Here is a 14,761-nt window from a genome sequence, read left to right on the forward strand (position 1 = left end):
CTATTTAGCAAATGCCCTTGTTATCAACAGCAGCCTTTTAAACTCACCTGAGCTAACAGGTATGTGCGCTGGTTACTCTGCTGCGCTTAAAATTTCTTTTTTGGTTTGCTACAATGCCTTTTCTGAAACGTTGTCTCCCTCTGCTGGAACACTGACTTCTTTCAATTAATGCCTGCAGACTATAAAAGAGAACCCAACCCAAAAAGTTTGGTTGATTAGTCTGTGGCATTCTGTTAAACTGTTGCTTATGGCGGTCTCTGTGAGCTTCTCAGCGACATTCAGCCAGCCAGGTATCCTGCCTGCAGTAGATGGAATGTGGCAATGGAACGCTGGCTGCGCGTGTCATAATAGGCTCTGAGCCTTTATATACCTGCGCACAGCAGCAGCCACCTTCAGTCTGCTGCTGGACAGCCAGCAGCAGCAGGAGAGGTAAGTAATCAGCAGCCCTCCTGCTAAGGGTAGACAGCTGCTCGTTCCACCCCACCCCCCGCCTTAATTGGTTCTCCTCCCTTCCAACGGTGTTGAGGCGGGTGGGAACAGCAGGGGGTGAGGGTGCTGTGTTTAAAGAGGTGGAGTTATGCAGATCTAAAACGCGTGGATTGCAGCAGCAGCAAGCCGAAAAGTGCAGGCATGTAAGGGATCTAGAGGTTGACAACATGTCTTCTTAACGGGAGTCCAGGAGCTCATCTCCACAAATGGACTCTTCAGGATCCTTGGGTGGCTCCGTAGTTCGAAACCAATTCTGGTTATCGCTTCTCGGCCTTTTGGCTAAGATCAAGTGTAGTATCTGTTCTTATCAGTTTAATATCTGATACGTCCCCTATCTGGGGACCATATATTAAATGGATTTTTAGAACAGGGAGATGGAAAAAGAGCTTGCTCTGTCCACTCCACGCATTGACCTGGTATTGCAGTATCTCCAGGACCGGTGCACCCCTTCTTTAATGCAGTTTCTAAAATCAGAAAGTATTGAATTCAATGTTTTTTGTTCATTTTGCTTGTTTGTCGGATTTTGGGATGGACTCTTTGGCTTTGCTTTTCTTCTCCTCATTGGATTTTTCATGTTCAAAGTTGCAGAAGCCAGATGACAAGCTCATTTTGGTTCAACTTCAGCAACTGTGCATTGCATTGCCATGTAATGTAACGCAATGCTATCTTTCTAGCTCTCCCTCTTTACTTCCTTTTGGATAAACAGACATATTAGGCAAGCATTTTGGAGCTTTCACCTAAATAACTACAGGTGGTGAGATAAGCTGCACAATATAATTGACCTTTCAGTATATTGTTGCACACACACCATCTATTTAGCAAATGCCCTTGTTATCAACAGCAGCCTTTTAAACTCACCTGAGCTAACAGGTATGTGCGCTGGTTACTCTGCTGCGCTTAAAATTTCTTTTTTGGTTTGCTACAATGCCTTTTCTGAAACGTTGTCTCCCTCTGCTGGAACACTGACTTCTTTCAATTAATGCCTGCAGACTATAAAAGAGAACCCAACCCAAAAAGTTTGGTTGATTAGTCTGTGGCATTCTGTTAAACTGTTGCTTATGGCGGTCTCTGTGAGCTTCTCAGCGACATTCAGCCAGCCAGGTATCCTGCCTGCAGTAGATGGAATGTGGCAATGGAACGCTGGCTGCGCGTGTCATAATAGGCTCTGAGCCTTTATATACCTGCGCACAGCAGCAGCCACCTTCAGTCTGCTGCTGGACAGCCAGCAGCAGCAGGAGAGGTAAGTAATCAGCAGCCCTCCTGCTAAGGGTAGACAGCTGCTCGTTCCACCCCACCCCCCGCCTTAATTGGTTCTCCTCCCTTCCAACGGTGTTGAGGCGGGTGGGAACAGCAGGGGGTGAGGGTGCTGTGTTTAAAGAGGTGGAGTTATGCAGATCTAAAACGCGTGGATTGCAGCAGCAGCAAGCCGAAAAGTGCAGGCATGTAAGGGATCTAGAGGTTGACAACATGTCTTCTTAACGGGAGTCCAGGAGCTCATCTCCACAAATGGACTCTTCAGGATCCTTGGGTGGCTCCGTAGTTCGAAACCAATTCTGGTTATCGCTTCTCGGCCTTTTGGCTAAGATCAAGTGTAGTATCTGTTCTTATCAGTTTAATATCTGATACGTCCCCTATCTGGGGACCATATATTAAATGGATTTTTAGAACAGGGAGATGGAAAAAGAGCTTGCTCTGTCCACTCCACGCATTGACCTGGTATTGCAGTATCTCCAGGACCGGTGCACCCCTTCTTTAATGCAGTTTCTAAAATCAGAAAGTATTGAATTCAATGTTTTTTGTTCATTTTGCTTGTTTGTCGGATTTTGGGATGGACTCTTTGGCTTTGCTTTTCTTCTCCTCATTGGATTTTTCATGTTCAAAGTTGCAGAAGCCAGATGACAAGCTCATTTTGGTTCAACTTCAGCAACTGTGCATTGCATTGCCATGTAATGTAACGCAATGCTATCTTTCTAGCTCTCCTTCTTTACTTCCTTTTGGATAAACAGACATATTAGGCAAGCATTTTGGAGCTTTCACCTAAATAACTACAGGTGGTGAGATAAGCTGCACAATATAATTGACCTTTCAGTATATTGTTGCACACACACCATCTATTTAGCAAATGCCCTTGTTATCAACAGCAGCCTTTTAAACTCACCTGAGCTAACAGGTATGTGCGCTGGTTACTCTGCTGCGCTTAAAATTTCTTTTTTGGTTTGCTACAATGCCTTTTCTGAAACGTTGTCTCCCTCTGCTGGAACACTGACTTCTTTCAATTAATGCCTGCAGACTATAAAAGAGAACCCAACCCAAAAAGTTTGGTTGATTAGTCTGTGGCATTCTGTTAAACTGTTGCTTATGGCGGTCTCTGTGAGCTTCTCAGCGACATTCAGCCAGCCAGGTATCCTGCCTGCAGTAGATGGAATGTGGCAATGGAACGCTGGCTGCGCGTGTCATAATAGGCTCTGAGCCTTTATATACCTGCGCACAGCAGCAGCCACCTTCAGTCTGCTGCTGGACAGCCAGCAGCAGCAGGAGAGGTAAGTAATCAGCAGCCCTCCTGCTAAGGGTAGACAGCTGCTCGTTCCACCCCACCCCCCGCCTTAATTGGTTCTCCTCCCTTCCAACGGTGTTGAGGCGGGTGGGAACAGCAGGGGGTGAGGGTGCTGTGTTTAAAGAGGTGGAGTTATGCAGATCTAAAACGCGTGGATTGCAGCAGCAGCAAGCCGAAAAGTGCAGGCATGTAAGGGATCTAGAGGTTGACAACATGTCTTCTTAACGGGAGTCCAGGAGCTCATCTCCACAAATGGACTCTTCAGGATCCTTGGGTGGCTCCGTAGTTCGAAACCAATTCTGGTTATCGCTTCTCGGCCTTTTGGCTGAGACCAAGTGCTTCACAGCAGGAGGTTTCAGTTGAAGGGCACTCAGGTACCCCTCTCCTTGGCCTGGCAGGATCGTCCACTTCGGTGGGCTTCACCTGCCTGCTGCTATTAGGGAGAGGGATTAGTCCTAGGGTAACGGGCAGCGATCCCCCAGCCTTCAGGTGCTTTATCACAAAGCTCTGAAGGCGCAGATTGCAGGCGGTTGCAATTTGCATTTTGTTGCGCCATACCATGGAGGTTGACCCCAACCTCGTGCCTCTATATGCGAGGCTCAAGAACACCATAAGGGTCCGCTTTACGGCTGGTGGTTCCGATATGCGGAATCTGGGATATGTAGTCAAGGACGTGCTTGAGAAACTGCTCCACGTCAGAACCAACGAAATCCTTTCTATCCAGGATTATCCTCGACGTGGAGACTATGATGTAACCTTTACTGGCGAAGGTATTTTCAAAGATGTTTTGTCCAGAGTTAAGTCGGTAGAAAATAGCCCTGGTCTAAAAGGGATTCAGATTATCGAGCACGTCCTGGATGAGGTAAAGATGGTGGTTGTGAAAATCTTCTCACCCTTCATAACGGCACCAGAGGTTATTTCCTTTTTGTCAGTTTATTTTAAAAGTGTGAAATTGATTGGGAAAGTGTTGAATGAGTTTAACATCTGGACCTCAAAATGGAAGTTTTTAGTAAAATGTGAAAGAGACCCAAAATTCCCTGGAGGTGTGAGACTTCCTCCAGCTCGATTTAAAATAGGGCAAACTAATGGGGATTTTTTTTTCTCAGGAATGCCACTTTTCTGTAGGTATTGTGGTCTCTATGGGCACTCTAAGGATAGTTGTGGTGCCACTTGTAGAAATTGTGCCAGTACTGAACATGACACAAAGGAGTGCCCAAATGAAAAAAAATGCTCTTTTTGTCGGACACCTGGTCATTTCTATTTTTCTTGCCCTCACAGGTTCAGAGAGGATGAACAAAAACAAAAGGAGAAGTCCAAGACATCCGGGAATGGACGGGCCAATCAGACCACCCCTCAGGAGGAGGAACAGCAACCTGGAGCCTCGGGAGGTGATAAGGGCGCTTCGACTAGTAACAATCCCTCCGAGTCAATGACAGGTAACTCACAGGAGCCCAGGAGCTGGCTGAAAGACCATAAGGAGGCTAAAAGGAAGGCTGAGAAAGATCATAAAGGGGCGGTCGGTAAGGCCAAAAAAGAGCGCCAAAAGGCTGACACCGAGCCCAAAATTCCCACTGGGTCTCACGAGAGCGAGGGCGGTACGTGGCATTTGGTGAGGTCTCATAATAAGAAAAAGAATGGTTCCGTGGAGGTGGCTAATAGGGAGGAGATGGATACATCCCCTCACGGGGGTGTAGACTCTGGAATCCCGAGGTCCCGGGGCTCTGCTGCCCCAGGTGGGGCCCCGAACCTGGCTGCCTCCGGGGACTCTGAGGCTCCGCCATGTGCGCAGCCTGCCCCTGTGTTACGACCCTCTGCGGGTCAGCAGGGGAGTGCGGAGCCTCTCGGAGACCCACCTGACGAGGACCTAAATGGTCAGCCTATGGAGACCCAGTGTAACCTTTCTCTCAATATCCTTCCGAGCTACACCCCAGTAGCGTCGGGTCTTAATTTAAGTGAATGTTCCTTCTCCGATGATGAAGACTCTTTGATAACGGTGGATTCAGAAGAGGGCGTTGGTGAAAGTCCAAGTGGTCTGATCCGTCCATCGGATAGGTAAAGTCCAGTTTTTGTTTCTTCCTAACCATTTGTTATGATGGCTGACATTAGTGGTGTTTCCCTCAATGTGAGAGGCATAGGATCCAAGACCAGAAGAGCTACTGTTTTACATTTTTTAACCTGTTTTACAGCTTCTGTTTTTTTTTTACAAGAATGTCATATCCCTCATAAGATTTCTTACAAAAAATATAAGGAAGAGTGGAAACATGGTCCATCGATCTGGTCTGGATCAAATGCAACTGGATCAGCCGGGGTAGCTATACTTTTTAAGGGAAATGTGTCTATTGATTTTATCCAAGATATTTTACCGGGTCGTATTCTTTTAGTTAAGGCTTTTATTGATGGGACAAGATGGCAGTTTTTAAATTTTTATGGGTCACCTGATAAAAATGAAAGGGCTGATATGCTGGAAATTTTACCTTTATTTATTAACATTTCTGAACCTTTTATCCTGGCAGGTGATTTTAATTGTATTTTAAAAGGCGAAAGCCGACGCTCCGGTTCCGTGAGTAGAAATTATGACAAAACGTCTGGAATGTTAAGCAATATTATAAATGATTGTAAATTAACTGATGTGTATAAAGAATGTAACAAGGATAGCCCTATAGACGCTGGTTTCACCTGGAGCAATTCTACATGTAGCTCCAGGATAGATTTTGTTTTAGGTTCAGAAAAAATACTGCCAGTGAAATGTGAAGTTTTAACTAATATTCTCTCAGATCACAAGGTTTTATCTTTTAGAGTGAGGATTAATGGAAAGAAGAAATGTGGTAAGAAATCTTGGAAATTGAATGTGTCCCTTTTAAAAGATCCACAAATTTTATCGGATTTTATTGAGTTTTATGTAAAGTGTAGAAAAAGGAAAAACCCCAATATTTCTTTTAGCTCCTGGTGGGATAGAATGAAAATAAGCATTAAAGATTTCTTTATTAAGAAAAGCATACAAAAAGCTAAAGAAAAGTTTGAGATCTATAATTTTCTTAATATCAGGTTACAGACATTGTACAAATTCAAAGACAATGGTCTGGATGTAGGTAATGATATATTGAGTCTTAAAGGAGAAATTTCAAAGTGGTTGGAACAAAAAGGAAAAGAACTGATTTTTCGTTCAAAGGTAAAACACGTAGAAGAGGATGAGACTTGTTCCAGGTATTTTTTTAAGAAAAATAAACAGACAAAAACAATAATTGATAACATAGATGGAGATAATAATATCAACGTTATATTGGATAAGGTAAATGTCTATTTTAATGATCTTTTTAATGTAAAAACTGTAGACCATGATTTAATACACACTTTCCTGGGGGAGATCAAGTCCACCCTAGATGCTGATGCCCAAAGTTTTTTATCCCAACCACTAGTTGAGGAAGAGATTTTAGAAACCATGAAGAGTTTTAAAAATGGTAAAGTGCCCGGCCCTGATGGTATCCCCATAGAGTTTTATATAAGTTTTTATGATATTTTAAAAGATGATTTGTTTAATTTGTTTTCCGAAGTTTTTAATAATAAGGTTTTACTCAACTCATGGAAGAAAGGTGAGGTATCACTACTATACAAAAAAGGTGACAAAACGGATCTTAAAAACTGGAGGCCGATAACTCTTTTAAATAGTGATTACAAAATTATGGCTAAGATCTGTGCAAATCGGTTGAAAAAGGTGATACATAAAGTAATTCATGCAAATCAGGTATGCGGGGTACCTGGGCGTAGTATCTGGGACAATTTAAACCTGGTGAAAGATTGTATTGAAGATGTAAAAACCAGAAAGACAAAGATGTCAATCCTAGCGGTGGATTTTGAGAAAGCTTTTGACCGCGTGTCTCATTTTTATCTTTTTAAAGTTTTAGAAAAAATGGGCATTCCGGGTGGGTTTTTATTGTCTCTTAAAGCTTTTTATAATGATTGTACGAGTAAGATTTTAGTTAATGGTTTTAAAACAAAAGAGGTAGTTTTAAAATCAGGGGTGAAGCAGGGTTGCCCTTTGTCCCCCCTGCTTTTTATATGTGCTATAGAACCCCTTTTATGTACAATACGCCGGGATAAGCAAATATGTGGAGTACCCTTACCCGGAGGGAACGGTCTACAAGTTAAAGTTGTAAGCTATATGGATGATGTAGCAGTGTTTGGATGTGATGTACCTTCAATACAAAAAACGATAAGCCAAATTCAGTCTTTTTGTACAGTTTCCGGTTTTAAAATTAATCTTACTAAATGTAATATTTTAAATGTCGGGGGGATGAGTTTACATGATGTACCAATTGCAGTTACAGATTCCATTACTATTTTAGGTGTTTCTTTTAATGAATCTAATAATGGTTTTAATAGCTGGGATGCGGCAGCACAGAAAATTAATCAGAAAATCTGCATGTGGAATATGAGAAAGCTGTCAATGGAAGGTAAAGTTCTGATTGTAAAAATGGTGATATTACCTATCCTGTTATATCTTAGTTTGGTGTTCCCCCCTCCTACAAATTTGTTGAAACGAATTACAAAAGTATGTTTTACCTTTTTTTGGGGCTCAAAAATGGAGAAACTCAAAAGAGAAATTGTGACAAAGCCAAAGGTTAAAGGTGGGAAAGATTTCCCTGTTTTAGATAAGTTTCTTTTAATACATTTTTTCTGTTTCTGTTTTAAAACCCTTTTTAAAGATAATTACCTTTCCTATTTTATGCGTTTTAACACTGGTTTTCTCATGAGAAGGTTTGGTTGGTTTGAAACGGTTTTATCCTCTCCTTATGCTTTTAACCTACCTGCACATTATGAGATTTTAAAGAAAATTATTCTTGATTTTAATTTGAATAAGAAACAGACAGGGGATCTATGTAACAGCAAGACACTACTCAAACAAATTAGTACTGATGTGACGTTGTGTGATATTGAACGTTATGATGATGACAAAACTGTACACATATGGAAAATGATTAACGCCCCTTATCTTTTTAATGTACAGAAAGACATGTCTTGGAGCTGCGCACACCACTGTCTTCCTTGCCGGGCATTCCAGTACAGAAGAGGTTTTGTGAGGTCTGCCATCTGCCCAAGAGAAGGTTGTCAAGAAGAAGAGACAGTGAAGCATCTTTTATGGACTTGTGCTTTTGCTAAAGAGTTCTGGAGAAGACTAATCCCCCTGCTGGAGAAAATGGTGGACCTCAAGGACTTTAATTTTGCATCAGTGTTATATGGTCTTCTGGAATGCCCAACAATGGACCAAAAAATAATGGCGTGGAAGACAGTGAATTGTGCCAAGATAGCGCTCTGGAATGCTAGAAATATTGCTGTTTTTAAACATGAAATGTTACCAGTAGATGATGTTTTAGCCTTTTGTAAAAGTGAAATGTACATATACTATTTATTGGACAGGAAAAAGAATGTAAAGTTGGCAGGCAAATGGCTTTTTAACCTATGGAATATTTGAAGTCTTGTAAAATTTGCTGTGATGGAATTTTTATTTTTCTTTGAAGTCCCGAAAGTGTAATGTGGATGTAATGGTTTTATTTCTGTAATTTGTTAAATTTTAAATAAACGGTTTTTATCCCCATGTGGGGGATAGCCAAATTAAAAAAAAAATCTGTTCTTATCAGTTTAATATCTGATACGTCCCCTATCTGGGGACCATATATTAAATGGATTTTTAGAACAGGGAGATGGAAAAAGAGCTTGCTCTGTCCACTCCACGCATTGACCTGGTATTGCAGTATCTCCAGGACCGGTGCACCCCTTCTTTAATGCAGTTTCTAAAATCAGAAAGTATTGAATTCAATGTTTTTTGTTCATTTTGCTTGTTTGTCGGATTTTGGGATGGACTCTTTGGCTTTGCTTTTCTTCTCCTCATTGGATTTTTCATGTTCAAAGTTGCAGAAGCCAGATGACAAGCTCATTTTGGTTCAACTTCAGCAACTGTGCATTGCATTGCCATGTAATGTAACGCAATGCTATCTTTCTAGCTCTCCCTCTTTACTTCCTTTTGGATAAACAGACATATTAGGCAAGCATTTTGGAGCTTTCACCTAAATAACTACAGGTGGTGAGATAAGCTGCACAATATAATTGACCTTTCAGTATATTGTTGCACACACACCATCTATTTAGCAAATGCCCTTGTTATCAACAGCAGCCTTTTAAACTCACCTGAGCTAACAGGTATGTGCGCTGGTTACTCTGCTGCGCTTAAAATTTCTTTTTTGGTTTGCTACAATGCCTTTTCTGAAACGCTGTCTCCCTCTGCTGGAACACTGACTTCTTTCAATTAATGCCTGCAGACTATAAAAGAGAACCCAACCCAAAAAGTTTGGTTGATTAGTCTGTGGCATTCTGTTAAACTGTTGCTTATGGCGGTCTCTGTGAGCTTCTCAGCGACATTCAGCCAGCCAGGTATCCTGCCTGCAGTAGATGGAATGTGGCAATGGAACGCTGGCTGCGCATGTCATAATAGGCTCTGAGCCTTTATATACCTGCGCACAGCAGCAGCCACCTTCAGTCTGCTGCTGGACAGCCAGCAGCAGCAGCAGGAGAGGTAAGTAATCAGCAGCCCTCCTGCTAAGGGTAGACAGCTGCTCGTTCCACCCCACCCCCCGCCTTAATTGGTTCTCCTCCCTTCCAACGGTGTTGAGGCGGGTGGGAACAGCAGGGGGTGAGGGTGCTGTGTTTAAAGAGGTGGAGTTATGCAGATCTAAAACGCGTGGATTGCAGCAGCAGCAAGCCGAAAAGTGCAGGCATGTAAGGGATCTAGAGGTTGACAACATGTCTTCTTAACGGGAGTCCAGGAGCTCATCTCCACAAATGGACTCTTCAGGATCCTTGGGTGGCTCCGTAGTTCGAAACCAATTCTGGTTATCGCTTCTCGGCCTTTTGGCTAAGATCAAGTGTAGTATCTGTTCTTATCAGTTTAATATCTGATACGTCCCCTATCTGGGGACCATATATTAAATGGATTTTTAGAACAGGGAGATGGAAAAAGAGCTTGCTCTGTCCACTCCACGCATTGACCTGGTATTGCAGTATCTCCAGGACCGGTGCACCCCTTCTTTAATGCAGTTTCTAAAATCAGAAAGTATTGAATTCAATGTTTTTTGTTCATTTTGCTTGTTTGTCGGATTTTGGGATGGACTCTTTGGCTTTGCTTTTCTTCTCCTCATTGGATTTTTCATGTTCAAAGTTGCAGAAGCCAGATGACAAGCTCATTTTGGTTCAACTTCAGCAACTGTGCATTGCATTGCCATGTAATGTAACGCAATGCTATCTTTCTAGCTCTCCCTCTTTACTTCCTTTTGGATAAACAGACATATTAGGCAAGCATTTTGGAGCTTTCACCTAAATAACTACAGGTGGTGAGATAAGCTGCACAATATAATTGACCTTTCAGTATATTGTTGCACACACACCATCTATTTAGCAAATGCCCTTGTTATCAACAGCAGCCTTTTAAACTCACCTGAGCTAACAGGTATGTGCGCTGGTTACTCTGCTGCGCTTAAAATTTCTTTTTTGGTTTGCTTCAATGCCTTTTCTGAAATGTTGTCTCCCTCTGCTGGAACACTGACTTCTTTCAATTAATGCCTGCAGACTATAAAAGAGAACCCAACCCAAAAAGTTTGGTTGATTAGTCTGTGGCATTCTGTTAAACTGTTGCTTATGGCGGTCTCTGTGAGCTTCTCAGCGACATTCAGCCAGCCAGGTATCCTGCCTGCAGTAGATGGAATGTGGCAATGGAACGCTGGCTGCGCGTGTCATAATAGGCTCTGAGCCTTTATAAACCTGCGCACAGCAGCAGCCACCTTCAGTCTGCTGCTGGACAGCCAGCAGCAGCAGGAGAGGTAAGTAATCAGCAGCCCTCCTGCTAAGGGTAGACAGCTGCTCGTTCCACCCCACCCCCCGCCTTAATTGGTTCTCCTCCCTTCCAACGGTGTTGAGGCGGGTGGGAACAGCAGGGGGTGAGGGTGCTGTGTTTAAAGAGGTGGAGTTATGCAGATCTAAAACGCGTGGATTGCAGCAGCAGCAAGCCGAAAAGTGCAGGCATGTAAGGGATCTAGAGGTTGACAACATGTCTTCTTAACGGGAGTCCAGGAGCTCATCTCCACAAATGGACTCTTCAGGATCCTTGGGTGGCTCCGTAGTTCGAAACCAATTCTGGTTATCGCTTCTCGGCCTTTTGGCTAAGATCAAGTGTAGTATCTGTTCTTATCAGTTTAATATCTGATACGTCCCCTATCTGGGGACCATATATTAAATGGATTTTTAGAACAGGGAGATGGAAAAAGAGCTTGCTCTGTCCACTCCACGCATTGACCTGGTATTGCAGTATCTCCAGGACCGGTGCACCCCTTCTTTAATGCAGTTTCTAAAATCAGAAAGTATTGAATTCAATGTTTTTTGTTCATTTTGCTTGTTTGTCGGATTTTGGGATGGACTCTTTGGCTTTGCTTTTCTTCTCCTCATTGGATTTTTCATGTTCAAAGTTGCAGAAGCCAGATGACAAGCTCATTTTGGTTCAACTTCAGCAACTGTGCATTGCATTGCCATGTAATGTAACGCAATGCTATCTTTCTAGCTCTCCCTCTTTACTTCCTTTTGGATAAACAGACATATTAGGCAAGCATTTTGGAGCTTTCACCTAAATAACTACAGGTGGTGAGATAAGCTGCACAATATAATTGACCTTTCAGTATATTGTTGCACACACACCATCTATTTAGCAAATGCCCTTGTTATCAACAGCAGCCTTTTAAACTCACCTGAGCTAACAGGTATGTGCGCTGGTTACTCTGCTGCGCTTAAAATTTCTTTTTTGGTTTGCTACAATGACTTTTCTGAAACGTTGTCTCCCTCTGCTGGAACACTGACTTCTTTCAATTAATGCCTGCAGACTATAAAAGAGAACCCAACCCAAAAAGTTTGGTTGATTAGTCTGTGGCATTCTGTTAAACTGTTGCTTATGGCGGTCTCTGTGAGCTTCTCAGCGACATTCAGCCAGCCAGGTATCCTGCCTGCAGTAGATGGAATGTGGCAATGGAACGCTGGCTGCGCATGTCATAATAGGCTCTGAGCCTTTATATACCTGCGCACAGCAGCAGCCACCTTCAGTCTGCTGCTGGACAGCCAGCAGCAGCAGCAGGAGAGGTAAGTAATCAGCAGCCCTCCTGCTAAGGGTAGACAGCTGCTCGTTCCACCCCACCCCCCGCCTTAATTGGTTCTCCTCCCTTCCAACGGTGTTGAGGCGGGTGGGAACAGCAGGGGGTGAGGGTGCTGTGTTTAAAGAGGTGGAGTTATGCAGATCTAAAACGCGTGGATTGCAGCAGCAGCAAGCCGAAAAGTGCAGGCATGTAAGGGATCTAGAGGTTGACAACATGTCTTCTTAACGGGAGTCCAGGAGCTCATCTCCACAAATGGACTCTTCAGGATCCTTGGGTGGCTCCGTAGTTCGAAACCAATTCTGGTTATCGCTTCTCGGCCTTTTGGCTAAGATCAAGTGTAGTATCTGTTCTTATCAGTTTAATATCTGATACGTCCCCTATCTGGGGACCATATATTAAATGGATTTTTAGAACAGGGAGATGGAAAAAGAGCTTGCTCTGTCCACTCCACGCATTGACCTGGTATTGCAGTATCTCCAGGACCGGTGCACCCCTTCTTTAATGCAGTTTCTAAAATCAGAAAGTATTGAATTCAATGTTTTTTGTTCATTTTGCTTGTTTGTCGGATTTTGGGATGGACTCTTTGGCTTTGCTTTTCTTCTCCTCATTGGATTTTTCATGTTCAAAGTTGCAGAAGCCAGATGACAAGCTCATTTTGGTTCAACTTCAGCAACTGTGCATTGCATTGCCATGTAATGTAACGCAATGCTATCTTTCTAGCTCTCCCTCTTTACTTCCTTTTGGATAAACAGACATATTAGGCAAGCATTTTGGAGCTTTCACCTAAATAACTACAGGTGGTGAGATAAGCTGCACAATATAATTGACCTTTCAGTATATTGTTGCACACACACCATCTATTTAGCAAATGCCCTTGTTATCAACAGCAGCCTTTTAAACTCACCTGAGCTAACAGGTATGTGCGCTGGTTACTCTGCTGCGCTTAAAATTTCTTTTTTGGTTTGCTTCAATGCCTTTTCTGAAATGTTGTCTCCCTCTGCTGGAACACTGACTTCTTTCAATTAATGCCTGCAGACTATAAAAGAGAACCCAACCCAAAAAGTTTGGTTGATTAGTCTGTGGCATTCTGTTAAACTGTTGCTTATGGCGGTGTCTGTGAGCTTCTCAGCGACATTCAGCCAGCCAGGTATCCTGCCTGCAGTAGATGGAATGTGGCAATGGAACGCTGGCTGCGCGTGTCATAATAGGCTCTGAGCCTTTATATACCTGCGCACAGCAGCAGCCACCTTCAGTCTGCTGCTGGACAGCCAGCAGCAGCAGGAGAGGTAAGTAATCAGCAGCCCTCCTGCTAAGGGTAGACAGCTGCTCGTTCCACCCCACCCCCCGCCTTAATTGGTTCTCCTCCCTTCCAACGGTGTTGAGGCGGGTGGGAACAGCAGGGGGTGAGGGTGCTGTGTTTAAAGAGGTGGAGTTATGCAGATCTAAAACGCGTGGATTGCAGCAGCAGCAAGCCGAAAAGTGCAGGCATGTAAGGGATCTAGAGGTTGACAACATGTCTTCTTAACGGGAGTCCAGGAGCTCATCTCCACAAATGGACTCTTCAGGATCCTTGGGTGGCTCCGTAGTTCGAAACCAATTCTGGTTATCGCTTCTCGGCCTTTTGGCTAAGATCAAGTGTAGTATCTGTTCTTATCAGTTTAATATCTGATACGTCCCCTATCTGGGGACCATATATTAAATGGATTTTTAGAACAGGGAGATGGAAAAAGAGCTTGCTCTGTCCACTCCACGCATTGACCTGGTATTGCAGTATCTCCAGGACCGGTGCACCCCTTCTTTAATGCAGTTTCTAAAATCAGAAAGTATTGAATTCAATGTTTTTTGTTCATTTTGCTTGTTTGTCGGATTTTGGGATGGACTCTTTGGCTTTGCTTTTCTTCTCCTCATTGGATTTTTCATGTTCAAAGTTGCAGAAGCCAGATGACAAGCTCATTTTGGTTCAACTTCAGCAACTGTGCATTGCATTGCCATGTAATGTAACGCAATGCTATCTTTCTAGCTCTCCCTCTTTACTTCCTTTTGGATAAACAGACATATTAGGCAAGCATTTTGGAGCTTTCACCTAAATAACTACAGGTGGTGAGATAAGCTGCACAATATAATTGACCTTTCAGTATATTGTTGCACACACACCATCTATTTAGCAAATGCCCTTGTTATCAACAGCAGCCTTTTAAACTCACCTGAGCTAACAGGTATGTGCGCTGGTTACTCTGCTGCGCTTAAAATTTCTTTTTTGGTTTGCTACAATGCCTTTTCTGAAACGTTGTCTCCCTCTGCTGGAACACTGACTTCTTTCAATTAATGCCTGCAGACTATAAAAGAGAACCCAACCCAAAAAGTTTGGTTGATTAGTCTGTGGCATTCTGTTAAACTGTTGCTTATGGCGGTCTCTGTGAGCTTCTCAGCGACATTCAGCCAGCCAGGTATCCTGCCTGCAGTAGATGGAATGTGGCAATGGAACGCTGGCTGCGCGTGTCATAATAGGCTCTGAGCCTTTATATACCTGCGC

General features: G+C 43.2%; 7 non-coding genes across 7 annotated transcripts; all 7 read left to right on the forward strand.

The window, feature by feature from the left end:
• The first annotated feature begins 748 nt into the window (after nucleotides 1–748).
• Nucleotides 749–939, forward strand: LOC141231093 (U2 spliceosomal RNA). The gene has a single exon (XR_012297506.1). It is a non-coding gene; the product is annotated as a U2 spliceosomal RNA (small nuclear RNA).
• A 1,109-nt stretch (nucleotides 940–2,048) lies between these two features.
• Nucleotides 2,049–2,239, forward strand: LOC141231094 (U2 spliceosomal RNA). Its single transcript, XR_012297507.1, has one exon. It is a non-coding gene; the product is annotated as a U2 spliceosomal RNA (small nuclear RNA).
• A 6,381-nt stretch (nucleotides 2,240–8,620) lies between these two features.
• LOC141231410 (U2 spliceosomal RNA) lies at nucleotides 8,621–8,818 on the forward strand. The gene has a single exon (XR_012297815.1). It is a non-coding gene; the product is annotated as a U2 spliceosomal RNA (small nuclear RNA).
• Nucleotides 8,819–9,930: 1,112 nt separating this feature from the next.
• Nucleotides 9,931–10,121, forward strand: LOC141231096 (U2 spliceosomal RNA). Its single transcript, XR_012297508.1, has one exon. It is a non-coding gene; the product is annotated as a U2 spliceosomal RNA (small nuclear RNA).
• A 1,109-nt stretch (nucleotides 10,122–11,230) lies between these two features.
• Nucleotides 11,231–11,421, forward strand: LOC141231097 (U2 spliceosomal RNA). Its single transcript, XR_012297509.1, has one exon. It is a non-coding gene; the product is annotated as a U2 spliceosomal RNA (small nuclear RNA).
• A 1,112-nt stretch (nucleotides 11,422–12,533) lies between these two features.
• LOC141231098 (U2 spliceosomal RNA) lies at nucleotides 12,534–12,724 on the forward strand. Its single transcript, XR_012297510.1, has one exon. It is a non-coding gene; the product is annotated as a U2 spliceosomal RNA (small nuclear RNA).
• Nucleotides 12,725–13,833: 1,109 nt separating this feature from the next.
• Nucleotides 13,834–14,024, forward strand: LOC141231100 (U2 spliceosomal RNA). The gene has a single exon (XR_012297512.1). It is a non-coding gene; the product is annotated as a U2 spliceosomal RNA (small nuclear RNA).
• Nucleotides 14,025–14,761: the final 737 nt, after the last annotated feature.

This window comes from Phyllobates terribilis, unplaced genomic scaffold (assembly GCF_046119375.1).
Source record: "Phyllobates terribilis strain yellow unplaced genomic scaffold, ASM4611937v1 Scaffold_505__1_contigs__length_1300667, whole genome shotgun sequence".
Lineage (NCBI taxonomy): Eukaryota > Metazoa > Chordata > Amphibia > Anura > Dendrobatidae > Phyllobates > Phyllobates terribilis.